Below are 21343 nucleotides of genomic sequence, written 5' to 3' on the forward strand. Positions count from 1 at the left end.
TTAAGATGCCTAGTCACATGGCTGTTGATAGGAGGCCTCTGCTCTTTGCTAGCTGTTGGCAGGAGGTGTTAGCAACTTGCCAAGAGCTTTTCTCTCTAGAGCTGCTTAAGTGTCCTTGAAACATGGCAGCTGGCTTCCCCCAAGCAAGTAATTCAAGAGAGAGCAAGGTGGAAGCTCTGATGTCTCCATGACCTGGCCTTTGAAGTCATACACCATCATTTCCACAATATCCTATTGGTTATACAGGTCAGCCCTATTCAATGTGAGATGGGACTACAAAGGTCTGGAGTCTGGAATCATTGGGTCTATCTAGGCTACTACACTGGGATAAAAATAAATAAATATTTGTCTTTATTTTAAGGGTGGATGTCTATTAGGCTGAATAATATGAACCCAAGCTTGTGGCTTCCTTGAAGACCCTTTGTCAGAATCAAAATACTCTAGAGCAGCCCTACCAATTTCTCAAACACCAGGTGGCTGGGCAGAGCCTTTGGGTTATCTTAAAGGACATTATTTAAAGGCACAATGCTCTTTAGGGAAGTCCAACTCTGCCGTTACTTGAACTAATTTTGCCCAGATTCAGATCAGCTGAGACTACTAGCTGGTGCTTAGCAGCAAATAAATAAGATGTGAACTTCACTAGCACTGATTCCTCTGAAAATGATACTACTTAATGATAACTACCAATTGCATATAGCTACAAAAGAGACCTCTGACATTAAGAAGCATGACTGTCTGAATGATTTGAAATTGAGTCTTCTCCCTCACCTTTTGGATGTGGAAAAACAAGGGTCTTCAAAGCAGTCTTCTTTATAATCCCTTACCAACAGTCATGTACTCTATCCCAACCAGATGCCATCTATATACTGATATTGCCAAATATGTGTTTCTAGCCCAGATTTCTCCTACCAAATGCCAGACTTGCATAGGCAACTGCCTATTTGACATCTCCTCTTGAGTGACTAATGGGAATCCCAATTTTATTTGTCCAAAACCAAATTATGTTTTTAAATTAAAAAATGTCCTGCTTTATTGAGATATAATTGACATTAACACTGTGTAAGTTTAAGGTGTACAGTGTGATGATTTGATATACATATATATTGTGATATATTTACCACAATAAGGTTAGTTAACACATCCTTCATCTCCCATAATTACCATTTTGTTTTTGTTGTATGGTGAGAACATTAAAGCTCTATTCTCATAGCAACTTTCAAGTATATAATACAATATTATTAAATGTACTCACCATGCTGTAATTAGATCCTCAGAACTTATTAATCTTATATTGAAAATTTATACCCTTTGACCAACATCTCCCTGTTTTCCCCATCCCTCAGCCCCTGGAAACCACCAAGTTCACATATAAGTGATATCATACAGTATTTATCTTCCTCTGTGTGACTTATTTCACTTAGCATAATACCCTTAGAATTCATTCATGTTGTCACAATGGGAGGATTTCCTTCTTTTTTATGGCTGAATAATATTCCATTATTTATATATATATCACATTTCCTTTATCCATTCATCCGTCAACAGACACTGAAGTCATTTCCATGTCTTGGCTACTGTAAATAATGCTACAATGAACATGGGACTGCAGATATCTCTTTGAGATGGTGATTTCATCTCCTTTGGATATATACCTAGAAGTGGAAATGCTGGATTGTATGATGGTTCTATTTTTAATTCCATACTGTAAAATCAAATTCTTAATTTCTTTCTCTACATTTGTTCCTTTATTTTCTTCTCTTTCTTAGTATCTGCAATTCCATTCTTCCAGTTGATCACGTAAAAAATCTGGAGTCATCCTTACCTCTCTTTCTCTCATACCCCACATTCAACAATCTATCCACAACCTTCTTCTTTCTCCTTTCAAATTATTTCTTGAATCAAACTATTTTTCACTACCTCCACCACTACTATGGTGGTCCATCTCATCTATTGCTTAGAAGTGCAATAGCATTTTAATGCATCTCTGTGCTCTAACCGTGCCCTTATAACCTCTTTTCCATAGAGCATTAAAAATGAGAGACAGGTGTTGTCAGTTCTTTTTTCAAAACTTTAAGATGGTTTCACATTTTAAAAATTCTTGCTCTGGTCTACCATTCCTAATATGATCTGCTTCCCATTCCTCTTCTACTCCTGCTACCATTGTGTCCTCATCTTCTACCATCTCCCCTTACACTACTCCACTCTACTCCACTCCACTCTACTCCATCACACTGGCCTCCTTGCTATTCCTTGCACATCAAGCACACTCATTTGTCCCTCAGGGCCTTTACACTGCCTCTTCCCATGTCTGTAATTTTTTCCCCCATGTATCTGTTCAGTGTGCTTTCTTCCTCCTTTTAGAGCTCAGCTTAAGTATCTTTCTAAATAGGAGGCTGTTCCTTATCTTCATATGTAAAGAGTATTTTTTTTCAACCTCATCTATCCCTTTACAATGCTCTAATGAAAAATAGACTCATCCTAGGAAACATACCCAAAAATACAAGCATAGTGATAAGTCAGAAAGATTTATTTGACAGCAGGTGGTGTCTGTAAGATATATCAGGAAGTACCATCAATTCTTTCCACAATTATACTGGAAGCATAATTTGTTTTCATGTTATTGGGAGAAAACCAGTTAGCCTAGGGTTACTGATCTGGAAGGACAAGTCAGTCAGCAAACATGGTAAGCCAAGCACCAAACTACTTCCATCGACAGGGGCATGATAGTACAAAAGGTGGATGTGTAAAGCAAATTTGCTCATGGAAATAAGGGGCTGGCATCACTACCCTTGTTACTGAATCAAACCTGGGTCCACTTGCCTGTGCACAGTAAAGCCAATCTACTGACACAGGGCTGTGGTGAAGGAAAGTGATGCATTTAATGCAGGGCGCCAAGCAAGGAGTCCAGGCAGCTAGTGCTTGAAAGACCTGAGCTCCCTGAAGGCTTTCAAGGAAAGGTTTTTAAAGACAGGGTGAGGAAGGGAGTCAGCTTGTGGACATTATTCTGACTCGTTGTCGGTGAGGTAATTGGGAGTCAACATCATGAACATTCTGGTTCCAACCAGTCTGTGGTCTACGTGCTTGTGGGCAACATACAGTTAACTTCTTCCACCTGGTGGGGGTTTCAGTATCTGCAAAACAGCTCGAAGGACCTGGCTCAGAATATTATCTAGAGCCCTTAGGGAGGAATTAAAGGTCCTTGACTTTAATGGCTAAACTATTATTTTTTTTTGTCTTTCTTGACTGTTTTCCTTTCTTTCTGCATTTTCTCACTTCTCTGATTAAATTTATTCTTTGACTAAAGTTTTTGTACAGACAAAAGGCAGGTGGAAGACATGGTGAAGAGTCCTGTTCTGGGAGAGCCCCATAGGGTCCTCTCGGTTACACCCTAAGGGAGGTAGTCCCAGAGAACAAGGATAAAGTCAAAGAAGGGAACAAGGAAGGGAGGGGCTTTGGTTTTATATAAATTTATAAAACTAAGTGTGCCTTTTTGAGGATGTCTTAGGCTGTTGCAAATCTATTTCCTTGTTGTTTTGCCTTCTCTACCAGTTGGTAGAGCTTCGAGGCTGATTCTTAGACTAGGAGATGGTGGAGTTTGCTCCCTTTTTAAGTTGGTGAGTTGAACTGGGCTGCTGTGGTTATGATATGCTGTCAGCTACTGGTTTCTAACTCAGCAACGATACAGGTTGTGTCTATACAGACAAACAAGTTTTAGAGGTCAATATCCAAAGAAATTAAGTAAAATAATTTAAAATTTGAACTAATTTGACATTTTTGGTCTGATGTATCCATCAATCCTATAAAGAGTTCATTTGTTTATGTGGATACTATCACAGTTTCAGGCACTGTTATTTTCTCGATGATCCTGCTCTATCAGTGATTTCAAGAACCAAGGTAAATGGGGAGAGAGAAGAATGAAGAATGGACTTTTAAAAATGTTTTGGCAGACTTTAATGTGACTAGGGACAACTTTATTTTGTCATGATCCATTAGCCCTCTCTTCCTTTTTTTTTTTGCAGTTATTTTAATAGAGAAGATACACTGAGTGGGCAATCTGTGGCTTATTCTTTTTTTTTTTTTTTAATGTTTTTCTTGGAAAAGAAATTAGCCTGAAACATGTACATGAAATTGTTTTATTTTTCTCTCACTATTTCTGTTATTTTCATTGCATCAGTAATGCTGAAAGCACTGTCAGTTTTTCTTTCTCGTTCTCTCTCTCATCTCTCTTTTTTTACTTTAAAAAGAGGTAGAAATTTAAAAAAATAAAGAGGTAGAAATGAGTTAACCTATAAGCATGTAAAGAAAGTGGACATTTAAGTGGAAAAAATACAAAGTTCAACCTTAATTGTATTTTAACCCTATATTGCTAAAATGTTGCTAATCTATTCTATTCTTAAGCCTGAAAGGTTAGCAAGCTGATAGAATGGTAATTAATGATTTTAATTTTAGAATTATGATTTCAGCATTAGAGATTTCTGTGTTGTTTTTAAATCAAGGACAAGAGTAACAAAATAAAGAAAAATTGTGAGTGATATTGGATTCATATCAAGTATGCTCATATTCAGACTTCAAATGATATGAAATGCAAATTTCATGGCAATTAAGATTAGCATATTCAGAAAACAACATATCCTGAGATTATATCCTTCACATTTTAATACTTAGATGTGTAATACATTTTGAGTATATAATCATGACATTGCCAGGTTTTTATGCATAAAAGGGAAAGCTTCATCTGTTATTTATAACTACAAATACCTAATAATCTTTTTTGTGTCTTCCCCTAGTAAAAGAAATATCCATTCCTTTGACTTGGTGATCAGTGTTTGCTAATTTACCATTTCTTTGTCCTTTTTGAGCAAATACTATACTTTCCGTAGAAACAGCTGGGATAAATTATGAGAAGCAGGATGACATGTCAAGCAACAAATAAGGAAAGTAAATTAGGGTTTTCAAGGGTCTATCTTCAGTGTGGGAGCGGGTTTTCTTTCGGTCTCTGGGAAACACATTCTAATCTTTAGCTGGAATTGTGGCATGTTTCCTCTTGGTAACTAGAGTGAGGCAGGCTTTAAATTAGATAGCAGAGTACTTTCAGGATGGGGGCCTAGTGTTATGCATAGGGAGTTGTTTTTATTCTCTGCTTTGGCCCTTTGTGGATGAGTTAGGCTGGAGTGTGCTCCTTAATTCTCCATTCTATAAACAGAATGCACTCACTCATATACAGAGCTTTGTTAAACTAAAAACACTTTCAAGAACTTATTGAAGTGATTACATGAAACTTTAAAGTGTTATCCTTTACCTTAAGTCTGGCTCGTTACCAGTATCCACCTATTTTGAAAAAGAACAATGTTTTAAAGACTAGTACCACGAAAAGAATTGGCTCCAAAAACAAGTTACAGTCTTTCTTGCTCCAAAAATATTGGGAATTCTTGGCAAACTGGGGCCATGAGTGAAAGCTGCCTATAGGAAGAGAAGTTTGAAACAGCCCACCCAATAAGTCAGAATGACGTTCAAACAGGAATGACATTTAAACAGCCCACCCAATAAGTCAGAAATTAACCCCGGATCAACAAATTGCAAATTAAGTGATTTCTGCCCTAAGTTAGGACTAACTAGACTCAAAAGTCATTTATAGCAATTCATATCCACCCCATCCCCCCACCTCCCCTCCCAGCTACAGCTCAGGGCTGTAAGCTGAGTCCTTGGATGCTACTGGTGTATGATAACTGAATCAAATTGCTTTTGTGACACTTTAGGAATCAGTAAATCTGTGTGAAAACTAGTTCAGGCACTAGCTAGGTTACATCAGGCAAAATCACTTAATTATTATGATCCTTATTTCTTCATCTATAAAATAGGGTATTCTCTGTCACAGAACTGTTGTAAGATTGAGTTTAATATACAAAACACTTAATACTCTGAGTGATCTCTAGCAAGAATTAAAAACTGGTAGGTATTACTGTTGTCATAGTGGTTAATACCTATGTCATCCTAAATATTAACTGAGTTAATATTGGCTACACGTGTACATTTCAGGACATTTTATTTCTAAAAATGTTTCATTACTCTTATTTTTCTTGTCTCTCTTGTTTTCTTTCACCACTTTCCTTAAAACCTGTGCCTACATTGCTTGATTTTTTTCTGATTCTTTTACTAATTGCTTAGTCAACTATGCCCAGTATTGATAGTTAAGACAAAAGTTTATTTAATTTTAAAAGTTTATATATGCTGTGCTGTGTCCCCCTGTTTTCACAGAATGATGGTAAATGGGCGGATGGTTGAGCCCTTCCTAAACTGGGAATGCCATTGGTGGTTGTAAGAAGGGAGATGTCAGTCGTTCTTAACTCTGCTGCACGGGAAGATAGCCTGTCTGGGCTCCACCCTTGAAAATTCTGAGTTAGTGGACCAGGTAGATACTGTGTTTAGTGGGTTTTAACAGCTCTTCAGGTGCCTTTAATATGCCACCAAGATTGAGACTCACTGGGCTGTTGGGAGGGAAACTTGGGTTTCTGCGGAATAGCTCTGAGCAAAGCATAAATCTCTGAACCTCTGTATGTTTTCCATAGAGGTTAAAGGGCAGTAGGGAGTAAGCACTTGGGAGTAAGTCCTATTAATTTTTTTATGTTGCTTTCCAGCCCCACACCGGGGATTTCAAATTCAATTGTGACTTTTAAGGAAAGTCCCTTTTTTACTATTTACATTATGGTTCATAAGTGAAAGGCTCCTACCTCAAATGTGAGAGTGAACTGGACTCGTTCTCAGTTATTGAGCTTGTGGCCCAAATTTAGACAACCAGTAAAAATGGACCCTAGTCAGTGTGGCCCCCAGTGGTAGTTTGGCATCCTTTTGCTGTCTTGCTAAGTGCTACCTAAACTAAATTATTTTAGAAGTACGTGCTGTTGCATTTCTTTCACTCTTTGGTTAGCGAGTTTTCCCTCAAGCACAGGTGAGATCACTTTTAGTGATGGATAAATCCACAGATGAAGAGAACGTGTGAGTTCCCCAAACCTTCCCATCGGTCCTATGTTGGTCTGTCTCGACCTCTACATCTTGTTCACGCTGCCAGGCCTTTCTCTTCCATTCTGGCTGTATGAGAGGGGGCCCTTCTTCCAGGACAAACTTGAAGTCTACCTCCTCCATAAACCCTTCCTCCCTCTGACTAACGCAGCCTTTGCGACCCCATCCTCCTCCACATTCCTGTGTTCACTTACCCTGTGATCTACAACTACTGTGGGCGATTGTTTATACTTTTTTGTGTGTCTGCATCTGTCTTCACTGCTAACTTTAAACTGTTTCAAGCTTAGGAACAGCCTGGTGACTTCAGGAATAAGGTTCTGCATTTCAGTAAGTACTCAATAAATGTGTGACGGTGGTGGTGAAGTAGAAATCACATTTGAGAGAGAAGGGAGGATGTGGGCTGGATTTATTAGGGAAGATCACAGAGAAGGTAGACCTTGAACAGGGATTCAGGATTGGATAGAATTTCGATTGTTGGAGGAGAGAGCCTTCTACAAAGTGTTATTTTTGGTCAGATTTGAATAATCTGTGTAAAACAGACACATATGTACCTGTGAAACCCTCTGAATTCCTAAACCTTCTTAATACCTTCAGAATCTGTCCTAATATATATATATAATATATTAAATTTTTGCATATTTCAGGTATTACACATATTATATATTAAATATATAATATATTAAAAATTTACACATTTCAGGTATTTTATATGTTGTATATATAATTTCCAGTCTCCATGATGAGGGCAAAACATACATCATTGAGCCTTACTACTAAATACAAGCAAGGGAATACATTCACTTTTCTGATTTGTACACTCTCAACTAGAGGGAATTCTAAAGGTTGTTCACTATCACTTTTCCATAATGCGATTGGGGAAGAAGAAGTACTAGTATTATCTTATAACCTTATAATTTGCTCTTTCAAAATATATAGCCCAAGCCCCTCACCCACATGCATTTTGAACTAGCTGTCAGAAACATTGTATTGGAATTGAGAGCTCCAGTGACCTTATTCACTTAAAAAGTCTGTTCAGTATTGCATGTGAAATAAGAACCTTTTAAATTTAACTGTGTATCACAGATTTATGATGGGGGCCCTTGTCATCACTCCCCAGCTCTGATAGTTATGTTAGATGAGTTATTGGAATAAGATGTTCAAGAGGAGGGATGACAAAATCAGCCAGTAACCAGGTTTCAATTATTATGACATTGATGTCTGACAGTGACAAGGTCACAAAACCATTTTCTTGTGTCCATTGGGTTTGGGGCACTAGATTTTTCTGTCCAGCAAGACATTTATTTATTCAAAATTTAAAGCTTAATTTCAGGTTGAGTGCTTTTTAAGTAGACCCGACTTTTTTTTCCCCCTCTAAGGATCACTCAGCTTTCTTTACAACATGTATGACCTTGAATCAGGTCTTCCTCTTAAATCTCTCTGTGCTTTTATATTCAGCATTAGCTGACTCCTACAGTAAATTCAGTGTGGCCAGTTACTTTTCATAATGAAGCTCATGTAAATTGGAGTAGAGCAGAGGTTTTATTAATGAAACTGATCTGTTATTAAAGCTGCTTCGATCATCCTTTCTGAATAGTGAGATACAAGTCAAATAATATAATGTCCCTTGTCAACAGGCTTGATGAAGAAAATGAAGCTTGGAAAATTTACACATGTCAATTTTTTTTTGAGCATGGCAGAGCAGTTTATTTCAACTCCTATTCCAGTATTTTACAATCTTTTGTAGAAAATCAGGATCTTCTATAGGTGTATCAGTCTGACCTAATGAAAATTTTATTCACGTGCAACATGAAACTGAATGGCGGTGTCTTTCGGAGCCCATGAGGAGTGGATTTTCTAGGATTTTCTTACACTGTCATACACTGTCATGGATGTCATGCCATAAATTTGGAATTTTAGTGTGCAAAACTTGGGCAATGTGCTTACTGTCCAGCTCACTTTTTAAAAATCAGATGGCAAGATTATTATTACTTTATTTTAATTTGTAAAAATTGAAGTATATTGATTTACAATGTTGTATTAGTTTCTGGTATACAGCCAAGTGATTCAGTTATACATATATATATATATATATTCTTTTTCATATTTTTTCATTATTGTTTATTATAAGATATTGAATATAGTTCCCTGTGCTATACAGTAGAACCTTGTTGTTTATCTATGTTATATATAGTATTGTGTATATGTTAATCCCAGACTCCTAATTTATCCCTCCCCCTCCTCCTTTCCCCTTTGGTAACCATAAGTTTGTTTTCTATGTCTGTGAGTTTGTTTCTGTTTGTAAATAAGTTCATTTGTATCATTTTTTAGATTCCATATATAAGTGATATCATATGATATTTGTCTTTCTCTGACTTACTTTGCTTAGTATGATAATCTCTAGGTCCATCCATGTTGCTGCAAATGGTATTATTTCATTCTTTTTTATAGATGAGTGATATTCCATTGTGTATATCTATATCTATATCTAGATATATGTAGATATATATATATCAAATGGTAAAATTATTAATGGTGGTTTCACAGGCGCTAGGATAGAAATGAGGTGGTACAGTTAAGAGGTCAAGTGGGGGCCTTCTAAGTGCTCCTCAACCTATACTAGCTACTTGCTCTGCCTATTTTAGAATCACCAATTTGCAGAATATGGATCTCAAAGCCCCCATCAGTGACCTTATTAATTTATATGTTTGCTGTGAATTATTTCTATATGTTTTATTGTGTCTCTATTTAAAATAATTTAAAAATTTAAAGCATATTTTGGGAAATATGAAAGAAGCAGATGGACTTAAAATTTGTTCAGAGATGAATCAACATTTGAAAAATGACATTGCACAGTGCACTGGTAGATAGAGAGAAGTTGAGGATAATTAGAATAAAGCCCAAAGGTGTTTCTGGACTTTGCAGATGAAGGTTATATATCAGGCCCTGGAAAGAGGCATGATAATGACAGCTGCAGAGCAGAGGAGGAGGCCAGGCTGACACTGGTCTTTGGTTAGAGAGGAAGGCGGTCGAAGAGCATTTGGTGCTCCTTGGTATACTAGGTATGAATCTTTTCATTTGCAAGGGAGAGAAAATCAGTTCCAAGTAATTTAAATATAAAAAAGAGGGAATTTATTAACTTACAAACTGGCTTAATTAAAAAAAAACTGGCTTACATAATTTAAAATCCAGAGAAGTCGTGAATCCAAGTGCACAAGTAGTTATATCAGAAATCTTTCTCCACCTCTTGTTCTGCTTTCCTGTATTGGTTTCCTCTTCAGGTCCCCCCCAGCCCCGCCACCAAGAAATGTCTAAGCTATATCCTTCCTGTTTAGTAACCCAAATGGAAAGAGAGTACCTTTTCTAAAGATTCCCACAAGTCTCTGCCCTGATTCTTGTGAATTCAACTTGATTCATTATTCCTTTGTGAACTAAACACTGTAGTCAGGAGATAAAATGATCTGACTTCACAGGCTGGAACGTGCCCATTTTTTGGTGCTTAGGGTAGAGTCACCTCCATGAACCCAGACCACAAGGACTGAGGGTGTGGGGAAGGGAGTTTCCCCAAAAGAAAACAAAAGAATGGGCTATGAAGAAGATAGGCGAACAAAGCAAAACTGAAAAGCAAACAAACAAAAGGTCCACTGCATATGGTTACAAACAATATCACGATGGAGAATGGTCCTTGGGGAGTGAGAGCTTCAGGAAAAATACAAAACAGGCGTTGATGTCATTAGAGGAGAATCTAATGAACATTATTCAAGAAATTATAATGCTAATACTCAGTTATGGTTATTAAGAAAATAAATAGCTAAATCAAAGAACATATTTTCATGCAGCTGTCCGAAATAATCAGAAAAACATGGAGGAAGATTGATCAAACTAAAGGATTTTTTCAAAGTTTTCTGGGGGAAACTTTTATGTCCAAATTATTCATTCTCAGCAAGAGTGGGTGTTTTTGTGAAAACAGAAAACCTCCTTGCAAAACAACATTTGTTTTTCAGTCTCTACGTCATATATGTGCCAATTAGTAAAATTGCAATGCAGATACAAGTGGCTACATTTTGCTAACAAAATACTGCATGCTTGTCTAGAATAACTTAATTTGTCTGGGAGAGAAAAATGTATTGTTACCAAATCCCTTAAGGTGAACTATAGACACAAACTTGTCACTGTTACAGGGACTGGGTTAACATTTCAAAGTTAAATATTGTTTGTGAAATTAATCTAGTTTTCTTTAATTATTTTCTAATGTTTTAAAAAATGAAAATTTGTGCCAAGATATAGAAGGTATACACGGCACGGCTTTTGGATTTTAGACAGTCTTTGTTTAATTTTAGAAATAATTTTCCCTGAAAATTTGATATGCATATCAGAAAACTCAATGCAACACAATGCAGTTCAGACATTATTTACTGAAGACAGATGCTGCGGAGGATAAAGCAAATAGGACCTTTCCTACTTTCAAGCAATTGAAATTTAGCATAGAAAATATTTCTGTATTTTATAATCAGGAGTATAATATATAATACATTATTATGATATAAAATAGTTATTATACAAAATAGTATAATACATAATAGTAGTACATGACTATAATGCATAATACATGATTGTAATACATACTAAAGAACAAGTCTATAAGAGTTGTGTAAGTCAAATATTCAGAAGAGGAGGACATTTGGCTGGGGAAAGAAAAGAGGGAAGAGTTTTTGAAGGAAGTGCACTTGCCATGTGTCAGATAGGATTATTTGGCAAAGGTTTTTCTATTAGAGTAAATAATGTAGAGGCAAGGCATGCATTATAGTACAAGAATAGGATGACAGGGCTTCCCTGGTGGCGCAGTGGTTGAGAATCTGCCTGCCAATGCAGGGGACACGGGTTCGAGCCCTGGTCTGGGAAGATCCCACGTGCCGTGGAGCAACTAGGCCCGTGAGCCACAATTACTGAGCCTGCGCGTCTGGAGCCTGTGCTCCACAACAAGAGAGGCTGCGATAGTGAGAGGCCCGCGCACCGCAATGAAGAGTGGCCCCCACTTGCCACAATTAGAGAAAGCCCTCGCACAGAAACGAAGACCCAACACAGCCATAAATAAATACATAAAAAAAAAAAAAAAAGAATAGGATGACGATAATGAAGAGAAGAGGTGAGAGACGAGGCTGGAGAGGAAGACTGAAACCCACAGGAGAATATATACAGTGATTCGCCATCTGGATTCTCTGTTTGGCAACAGACTTAGACCTGGGGTTTGTGAGAGAAGGTAGTAAAAAGATGCCTGAACTCGCGAGCATGGTGGAATGGGAGACAGTTGATGCCACCAGTATAAAGGCAGGTCAAGAGGAATGGCCAGTTACTGTGAGAGGATGAAGATATGATAAATTTGGGATGAGTTAATTTTGAGTGGCAGGGGATATCCAAGCAGTTAGGGCTGTAACTGAAGAGTAAAGTTTAGGTTAGAAAAAGACTTTTGCATTATTCTGTTTGGAAGTGATAGTTGAAGGCTTAAGAAGAATGGATATAAAATTATACAATGGAGGACAATCTGGGGATAGAGACTGGAAGACTTGGAAGAAAGAAGAGTGAGAGGTGGTCTGTAGATCAGTGGAGGTCAGTTTTTCTGTACTCCGTCTCTGACCCTGTGACCAATCCCTTCTACTGGTGTTTCTGTCACAATTTACTACCTTTCTCTCCCATCAGTTTGTTGGCTTCAGTTTGTCTTAGAATAAGCATAGAAGAGTTTCCTTATTTAATGCAATCTTGTATCAGAATCAGGTTTTTAGTTTGGCGCTCAGATTGCTGGTAACTTGATTTATTTTTTGCCTTGCATTTCAGGATTTTCATCTACCTTGACTTAGATACGTGCTTCTTCTGAACTTGTAATCTGAGGTATCAGAGTCCATGCAGCAAACCAATGGCAAGTTCAAAGTGGTAAGTAAAAAAGCAGCTTAACAAAGGGGCAATTTGCAATGGTGTCAGTAGGCTTAAGGGAACTGACGAAGAATGGTGAAGCATTCTTTGGTGAAGCATGCTACACCTACACCTGAATGGACAAAAGGAGGTGGTAATTATGAAAAGGTGGGGAGAGTTGCAGTCAGGGGAGGGAGTCCATGTGATAGGAGTTGCCACCTTGGGGACAAGAATGTAGCCACAGCCAAGCATCACCAGGGAGGGATACAGGGGGGTAAATTCCCTTACCTCTCCCTTCTCCCACCCTCCACCTCCTACCAGTGCCAACCAGTAGCAAACCAATGTGGAAGCCAGAGCGCAAGGGGCCCAGGTGGTACCGTCTGTAGAGGTCAGCTTGCTGGGAAAAAAGGCAGGGTAAAGAGGGTGGAGAGTATGTCTAGAAGGGCAGAAGGGGATACCCATCATGCTTGACTTCCTGGCTTCCTCTTCTCTTTTCTACTCCTGACTTTTGATAAGAAGATGTTGCTTTACTCTTGCTTGTGCTACTTAGACAGTGGCTTCTTGCTTTTTATGAGCTCTAATAGATAAGAATGGGCATTTCAAAGGTACTACAGACTTGTCAGAAGCTTCTCCCTTTCCATTTTCCTTTACTTTTCCTTCTCCGTCTTAAGCTATGGAGTGTTAAGAGAATTTAAAGGGAAAAAAGCAGAAGTCCGAAAGATAGGAAGAGATGCATAGAATATCAAGCTTCTTTCTATGTCTGTGCACAAAAAGCTGATTCTAAACATGACTAAGGCTATTTACAGTTTGACTATTACATATGATTAAGAATTGGCTTCAGAGTTCTGTATTTTAGCTCAGTTTGATTAGAGGAAAATTTTCTTTTAAAGCCACCTGTAAATACCTTCCTTGTGGTGGGCACTCCTGGTTGCCTACCCAACATCATTCCCATCCTTCTACCTTGCTAACAGACTCTCATTTTGATCCAGTATTGGTGGCCAAGGGCTTTTGAAAAGGGTGGCCCTTCTCAGCACCAGGGGTGAATTTTGATTAGTCCAAGAATCGAATTGAGGTATAGTAGAAGGCTAAGTACTATTTTTTTCATGAGTTTCATAATTGTAATTGTGACACTGAGTACAAAGAGTGTTCAGGGACGATGCATTCTAAAGAAAGGTTGTGGATCATCTATGAAGAACTTCAAATGATTGATATTCAGAACAAATCTGGTGACTCTGAGTCCATTACCCACATCAAGAGTATATAAGAAGAAATAAGGGTACTCTCAGAGAGAAGATTGTATTGGAGAGTGTATTCGTCTTCTAGTGCTACCATAACAATATACCACAGACTGTGTGGCTTAAACAGCAGGAATTTATTTTCTCACGGTTCTGGAGGCTAAAGGTCCAAGATAAAGGTGCCGGCAGGTTTGGTTTTTGGTGACGTCTCTCTTCCTGGCTTGTAGATCACTGCCTTCTTGCTGTGTTTTCACATGGCCTTTCCTGTCTGTGAATATGGAGAGCTGTCTGGCGTTTCTTCCTCTTCACCAAGCTTATTGGATTCAGGCCCCACCTTTATGACCTCATTTAAGTTTAACTACCTTCCCAGAGGCTTTATCTCCAAATATCATCAAATTGGGGGTTATGGCCTCAAATCATGAATTCTAGGGGGGGACACAATTCAGTCTATAAAGAGAGGGTTATTGAAGCTGTACTTTTGCTCATTTCAAGCTGAATGAGTAGAGGACTTGAGTAAACTACTCATAGAGTGTGGGGATGTTTTCCGGGGGAGAAATAGAGCTAGGGCAGTCACAGAGGCCTGGGAGCAGCCAAGTGACCAACACAGAGTACAGGGAGATAGCTCTGTGAGAACCTAATATGGCCCCCATTGATTTGGGAAGTCAGGGACTGCAGGTGAGAGTCTCATTGGAGCTATCCAGTAAAGTGACTGGAAAGAGTTTCAGTGCATATGAGTTGTTTCCTGTTGAATCAATGTATGTATGTATGTGTGTATGTATGTATGTATCTGTTTTTACATTACTTTGGTGACATCATTGACCATTGGTAGTAAGAGACCCACTCATATTCATAAGTATACCTGATTTCATTCTGGGAAATGTCTTTTAAAAGACAGACTCTAATATGGAAAACATAAAGGAAAATTCTGATATCCCTGTGTACACAAAAACTTAAAACTCTTCAAGTCAGTATCAATGATGAATCTAAAAAATTACAATATAGGAAAATCAAAAGGTTAATAATGTTAATGAATCTCCCCCCTGAACCAAATGTTCAAAAGACAGGCAAAATTGATTCATAAAAGAAATATAAAAATATATTTCAAATATATGTTTATTTTCATATATTTGAAAATGTTTATTTTCATATATTTGAAACTTGAGAGTAAGCACTCTTCTATACTGCTGGTAGGAGTACAAATTGGTAAACCCAATTTAGCAATAGGTATCAAAATATGTACCCTTTGATCCAATATCTACAATAATAGCATTTTGTCTAAAGCAAATAATCAGAGATGCATGCAGAGAAATCTGTGAAAAAATATTTATAATTATTTATATTGATGAAAAATTGAAATGACTGATATTTCCACAAAATACTTTTTTTGCTGAACTACTATGTAGCTATTAACAATCATATTTTAATAAACTGGGAATAGTCTTATGATATGTTTATTAAAAAATAAAAGGATACATATGGGACACAAAAAGCACTACCTATAAAATAAAAAAGTAGTAAACAGGATCTTCATAAAAATTAAAACATTATTGTCATTCTTATTAAAACAAAAATTGGTAGTAAAATAAAAAGGCAAGCCATAGACTGGGAGAAACCACAATACATGTCTGACAATTGCTACAACTCAGTAGTGAGAAAGAAACCAACCCAATAAACAATGGGCAAAGGACTTGGATACTTCTTAAAAGAAGATATAGGAATGGCTAATACTCCCCTTAAAATGGGCTCTACGTCAGTAGTCATCACAGAAATGCAAATTATAACCACAGTAAGATACCATAATATACCCACTGGAATGGCTAAAATTAAAATGACTGATAATGCCAAATATTGGCAAAGATAAGGGACTACTGAAACTCTCATACATGGCTGGTAGGAATGTAAAATTGTACAACTATTTTGGAAAACTGGCAGTTGCTTATAAAGTTAAATATACACTTCTACTATGATCCAGCAATTCTGTTCCTAAGAATTACTCAAGAGGAACAAAATCATTTGTCTACAAAAAGACCTGTACAAGAATATTCTTAGAAGCTTTATTCATACTAACCAAAAATTGGCACCAAAGCCAATATTCATCAACAGGAAAATGGATAAACAAATTGTGATATATGTCCATAAAATAGAATATTATTTAGCAGTAAAAGGAAATAAACTACTGATAAAAGCAACACACTGGATGAATCTTGAAAACATTAAGTTGATCAAAAGAAGTCAGACACAAAGAAGACATAAGTATGATTCTATATATGTGAAGTTCAAGGCCTGGCAAAGCAAATCTGTGGTGACAGAAATCAGAATAATTGTTGCCTCTGTGTGGGAAGGACAATAAACTGGAAAGGGTATGAGAAAACTTCTAGCAATGATAGAATTGTTATATATTTTAAAAAAAATATTGAAGTATAGTTGATTTACAATGTTTCAGGTGTACAGCAAAGTGATTCAGTTATATATATGTGTGTGCATGTGTGTGTATGTATAGAAATGCTTTGTCAGATTCTTTTCCATTATAGGTTATTATAAGATATTGAATATAGTTCTGTATAGTAGGTCCTTGTTGTTTATTTCATATATAGTGGAATAGTTCTCTTGATTAAAGTGGAGTTTATATGGGCTTATAAAGTTATCAAAACTTATCGAGCTGTACACTTAAATACAATTCATTGTTTGTAAATTAAAGCTCAATTAACAAAATTAACTCCAATGGGCAAGAAGTACTCAAATTTTCCTTTAGCTGAGATCCCACAGAAAGAGATCATTCACTAGTTGACTTTGTGGCTGTTTCTCATAGTGGAGATCATCACAGACTGATGATTCTCGTGCCCCAGTGATCATCCAATCCACCTACTTCCCGTTGCACTGACTGTATGTTCACCGCGAATGTTCTCATTGTAGCTGTTGTTTCCCAGTGTAGATATTCTTGTTGGAGAGAAGAGCTGATCAGTAGACATGTGCTAGGCTGCTAGGTTTCTAGCCACAGACTGACAAGTGGATATTCTCCTTAATATATTGGTTAACATCAATGGATCCTAAGAAAATTACTTTCATTGACCTTTCATCCTGATCCTGCAGTATCCCTGGCGCAGGTGGGTACCTACAGAAGCCCTACCTGGATGTCCGCAGGCCTCTTTTTAAAAAAGTCAATTCTGTCTGCTCAACAGCTTTGTGAAATAGTTGTTTGATTGTGGTGTACACACGCCTTCTCATATCTTTAATCTCTTTTTGAGAGTTTGGCTTGTTATATATCAGAATCAGGTACATCTCAGTTGTGAAGCTGATTCTAAGTTCAAGCAGGATCCTGAGCAGTTAAGGGGTTGTAGAGCTGGAGAGGGCTGCCTTCCAATTTGAAATGTATCATATTTTTGACAGTAAGTGACTTTTCTAACATAGTGGGTTAAAGGCTTAATGTTTCTGTTGTTCACTGACGTCTCACTGTAGTTGCTGCCCACTGCATTCATAGAAATAAAGGAGATGCTGTTAAAGTGATGAGGGTTAATGGAAAGACGGGGACACTGTTTTGATGGGGGGAATGAGAAGAGGGAAAGCAATAACATAAAAAGTACTTCAGAGAGGCAGAGGGGCATTCTTTTCCATTTATTTTCCCACTGTAATTTAAAATAAATTGTCTTAAGAAGAATCAAAAGAGAAGTTAGTTTATTATTGCTTTCAGATAACCTGGTAATTTACCATTAAATGAACAGAAAATAAGAACAGTATGAACATTAATAAAAGCTAGGGTTGGGAAAAATTGCTTTGTGCAGAAAGAAAATTCTGTAATTTATCCCATGTTCAACTCACCAGATTCATAGCATGATGTAATCTTTGTCCACTACGTACCCTTCAGTGTACCTAAACTTGTAAGATATTTTTCTTTGTCCTTTAAGATGAATCATGCAGCTCAAACACTATTTTATTCTTAGAGCTTACCGAGTATATATAAAAAGAGCACAAAATATTTACAAATATACAATATGTTCTACGTATAGGTATAGGGAAAAAAGAGCATTTAATATTTTAAAGATGCTCTATGAGAGAAGTTTTGAATATGACAGACACAATCAGAAGTTGCTCTGTGTTGAAAAGACATTTTATGCTTATACAAATTTTATATGTATATAAATTATTTGGATTATAAAAAAGTTCTTTTCAAATTTCATGGAAAATTTGAAAAACACCGAGTGACTAGTATAAGAAGATAAAAAACACCTCAAATTCAATATCCAGAGATAAGTGCTGCTAACATTTTAGTGCATATCCGCGTCAATTTTTTCAGTTTAAAAATCTTTTCCATTTAACATTATATGGTGGCATTTTCAAATGTCATAAATATAGTTCAAAAACATTATTTTAAATGACTACCTAAGGTCTCGAGATGACGTCATCAAGATTGTGACATAGGTTGTTCCTGATTTCACTTCTCCTCACAAGATGAGCAACAAGCAACTATCCACAGACACCACTGTGAAAATCCCAGAACCTGGGAGTGAGGCTGAAGCAGCCCCTGGACCAGAGACCAAAAGGGCCACATTGAAAGGATCAGTGGAGGCTACACTCTGACTGCACGGTCCCTCCCCCAGACCTGTGCAGTGCACTCCCCCCGCCCAAGGTCTACAGTTTCTCCAGTTGGAAAAGAGGGCCCAAGGTAAACATCCAGCTTCTCCAGTGTTGAGAGATGCATCCCAGAAGGCTCACTCTGGTTTTGCCTCAAGAAGATCACCGGAAAAACCTGTGGGGTTCTCCCCCTGGGGATCAGATATAGACAGAGAAGGGGGGCAGGGCTTACAACAACCAGCACTCAAATCTTGGCTGAACACATCCCTGCTTGTAGTCATGCCTGAGCAGAAATCCCAGCCAGTGACTCTACCCATTTGCAGAGCCAAGTCAGTGGCCCCATCTGGTCAGTTTGTTCAGTTGGCAGTTCTGCCAGATTTGATCCCCAGTCAATGGGCTCTACTGGCTGTGGTATATACACAACAGCGAGATACTGCTGGAGGACCTTCTGACCAGCGAGCCAGGCCAGAGACAATGCCCAACAGCGGAGCACAGCCAGTGGCCTATAGCATCTCTAAGCCCAGTCTGTGGCCCTGTCCAACTTCAGGACACAGCCTGTAGCCTCACCTGATTGCACAGCACAACCTGAGGTCCTGTCCAACCACAGTGTCCTGCCTGTGGGCCCACCTGCATCTGCAGCACCATTTGGTTAGGAAACACAGCCTGGTAACCCACCTGATCGGGAGGGATTGTGGGGCCCAGTTCATAGCCCTGCCCAATCACAGAGTCCAACCAATGGTACCACCCTGCCAGTGAACAGAGTAGGCAGCCCGGTCCAACCAGGGGTGATTGCGGCGTCCAGCCAGTGGCCCCACCTGACTGCAGAACAAAGTCAGCAGTCCTGCCTGACCAGGGAGCCTATCCAGAGCCCCACTTAAACATGGAACTCAGCCAGCAAGCCCACCCAACTAGATACACACACACACACATATATATATATATATACACACACACATATATATATATATGTATATACATCTCACACACATAAAATTATTCACAAAGATTAAACATAAAAAGTTAGTCTTTCTGGAAAACAATTTTTAAATTTATTTTTAAATTTTAAATTAATTAAAATGTTTTTCTGACTCAGGCAGGAATTTACATTAATAAAATAATCAGAGGTACATACAGAGATTTATATACAAGATTATTTATTACAGAGTTATTAGCAATAGTGAGAGTCTGAAAAAAAATGTAAAATCTCCTGAAAAGAGGAAGAAAGTAAAATAAACTACAATATAGTTAAACGATGGATTAACAGGTAGTCTTTTGTTGTTATTTTTTGTAGGTTTATTGAGATAAAGTTGACATATAACATTGTGTGAATTTAATTTGTAAACTTGATGATTTGAAATACATGTATATTGTTAAATGATTACCACAATAAGTTAGTTAACACATCCATCACCGCACATAGTTACAACTTTGTGTGTGTGTGGTGAAAACTTTTAAGATCTTTCACTTAGCAACTTTATTCTCCATAACTCTTATTTTTCTTTCATTATTTTGTTCTCATCTTTTTTAAACTTTTAAGAAAACTTTGAACTTGTTTCTTACCTCACTAATTTGCTGTCTTTATGGTAGCTAATTATATATTTTTTGCTTTCATGCAGTCTTAAATTTTCCACTAAAAGTTTCCATTTATGTACAGTTTTACATGATTTCAGATATATGTGTATTTCTTGTGGTGGCTATCTGATCTAGTTTCATGGATGCAATGTTCTCTTGAAACTTGTTGAAAACTCAAAACATTTAAAAAATATGTTTTTTTAATTCTAATTTTATTATTTATTTATTTTTAACTTTTTATTTTATATCAGAGTATAGTTGATTAACAGTGTTGTGTTAGGTTCAGGTGTACAGTAAAATGATTCAGTTATACATATACATGTATCTATTCTTTTTCAAATTCTTTTCCCATTTTGGTTGTTACATAATATTGACCAGAGTTCCCTGTGCTATATGGATAACCAATAAAAAATATGTTATTATACTAAATTAGTAGTTTCTTGCATTTATTAATCAGGAAATTATTAATTCTGATTCTGCAGAGTCATCTCTCATTTGAACTGCTTCACATAACTTAAGATTCTTTTATTTCTTTATTTATCCTTACAGAAGGAAGTCTACATTTGTTCATAGTGGCAGATGAAGTGAGTTTGGTAAGAAATCCATGTCCATTTCTGTGTACTGCATGCCTAGATGAAAATGAAGATGAAATTTCACATTGTCAATTAATTTTCTAGATCAGAAATCCAGAAGCCAAGGTTCCTGTGTGGTGGTGGGATGCAGGGAGATAAGGCATTGATCAAAGTGATACCGACCAGGGTTCTTGGCCTTCCCCAATCAATAGAAATTGACTCGAGGTCAGACAAGAAATTCAGGCAAGGCTTTATGGGGGCCCCTGTGCCGGCTGCAGGAGGGGGCGAAAACAAGTAACAGGTTCCCTTGCTTGCTCCCCAAGGTGGGGCAAGCTCATTCCTTATTTGGGGTGAGGGTAGGGGAGTGACCAGGGGTCAGGCCGGAGGGGTGGCTGAGGTGGTTTGCCCACCCCTTTGTGGTGTTGAGTGCAGGGGGGCATGAGCAGTACCCTGCTTTTGCTCCTGACACCCAGT

The 21343-nt window shown here is 37.6% G+C and overlaps 1 long non-coding RNA gene across 1 annotated transcript in view; it reads left to right on the top strand.

Annotated features, from left to right (window-relative positions):
- Positions 1-20865, top strand: part of LOC130707338 (uncharacterized) — a 60159-nt gene extending 39294 nt beyond the window's left edge. The window contains exons 5-6 of the long non-coding RNA XR_009007238.1: positions 12847-12942; positions 20847-20865. This is a non-coding gene — a long non-coding RNA (uncharacterized LOC130707338). The remainder of the gene's footprint in view (positions 1-12846; positions 12943-20846) is intronic.
- Positions 20866-21343: the final 478 nt, after the last annotated feature.

The sequence above is a fragment of the Balaenoptera acutorostrata genome, chromosome 2 (genome assembly GCF_949987535.1).
Source record: "Balaenoptera acutorostrata chromosome 2, mBalAcu1.1, whole genome shotgun sequence".
Classification (NCBI taxonomy): domain Eukaryota; kingdom Metazoa; phylum Chordata; class Mammalia; order Artiodactyla; family Balaenopteridae; genus Balaenoptera; species Balaenoptera acutorostrata.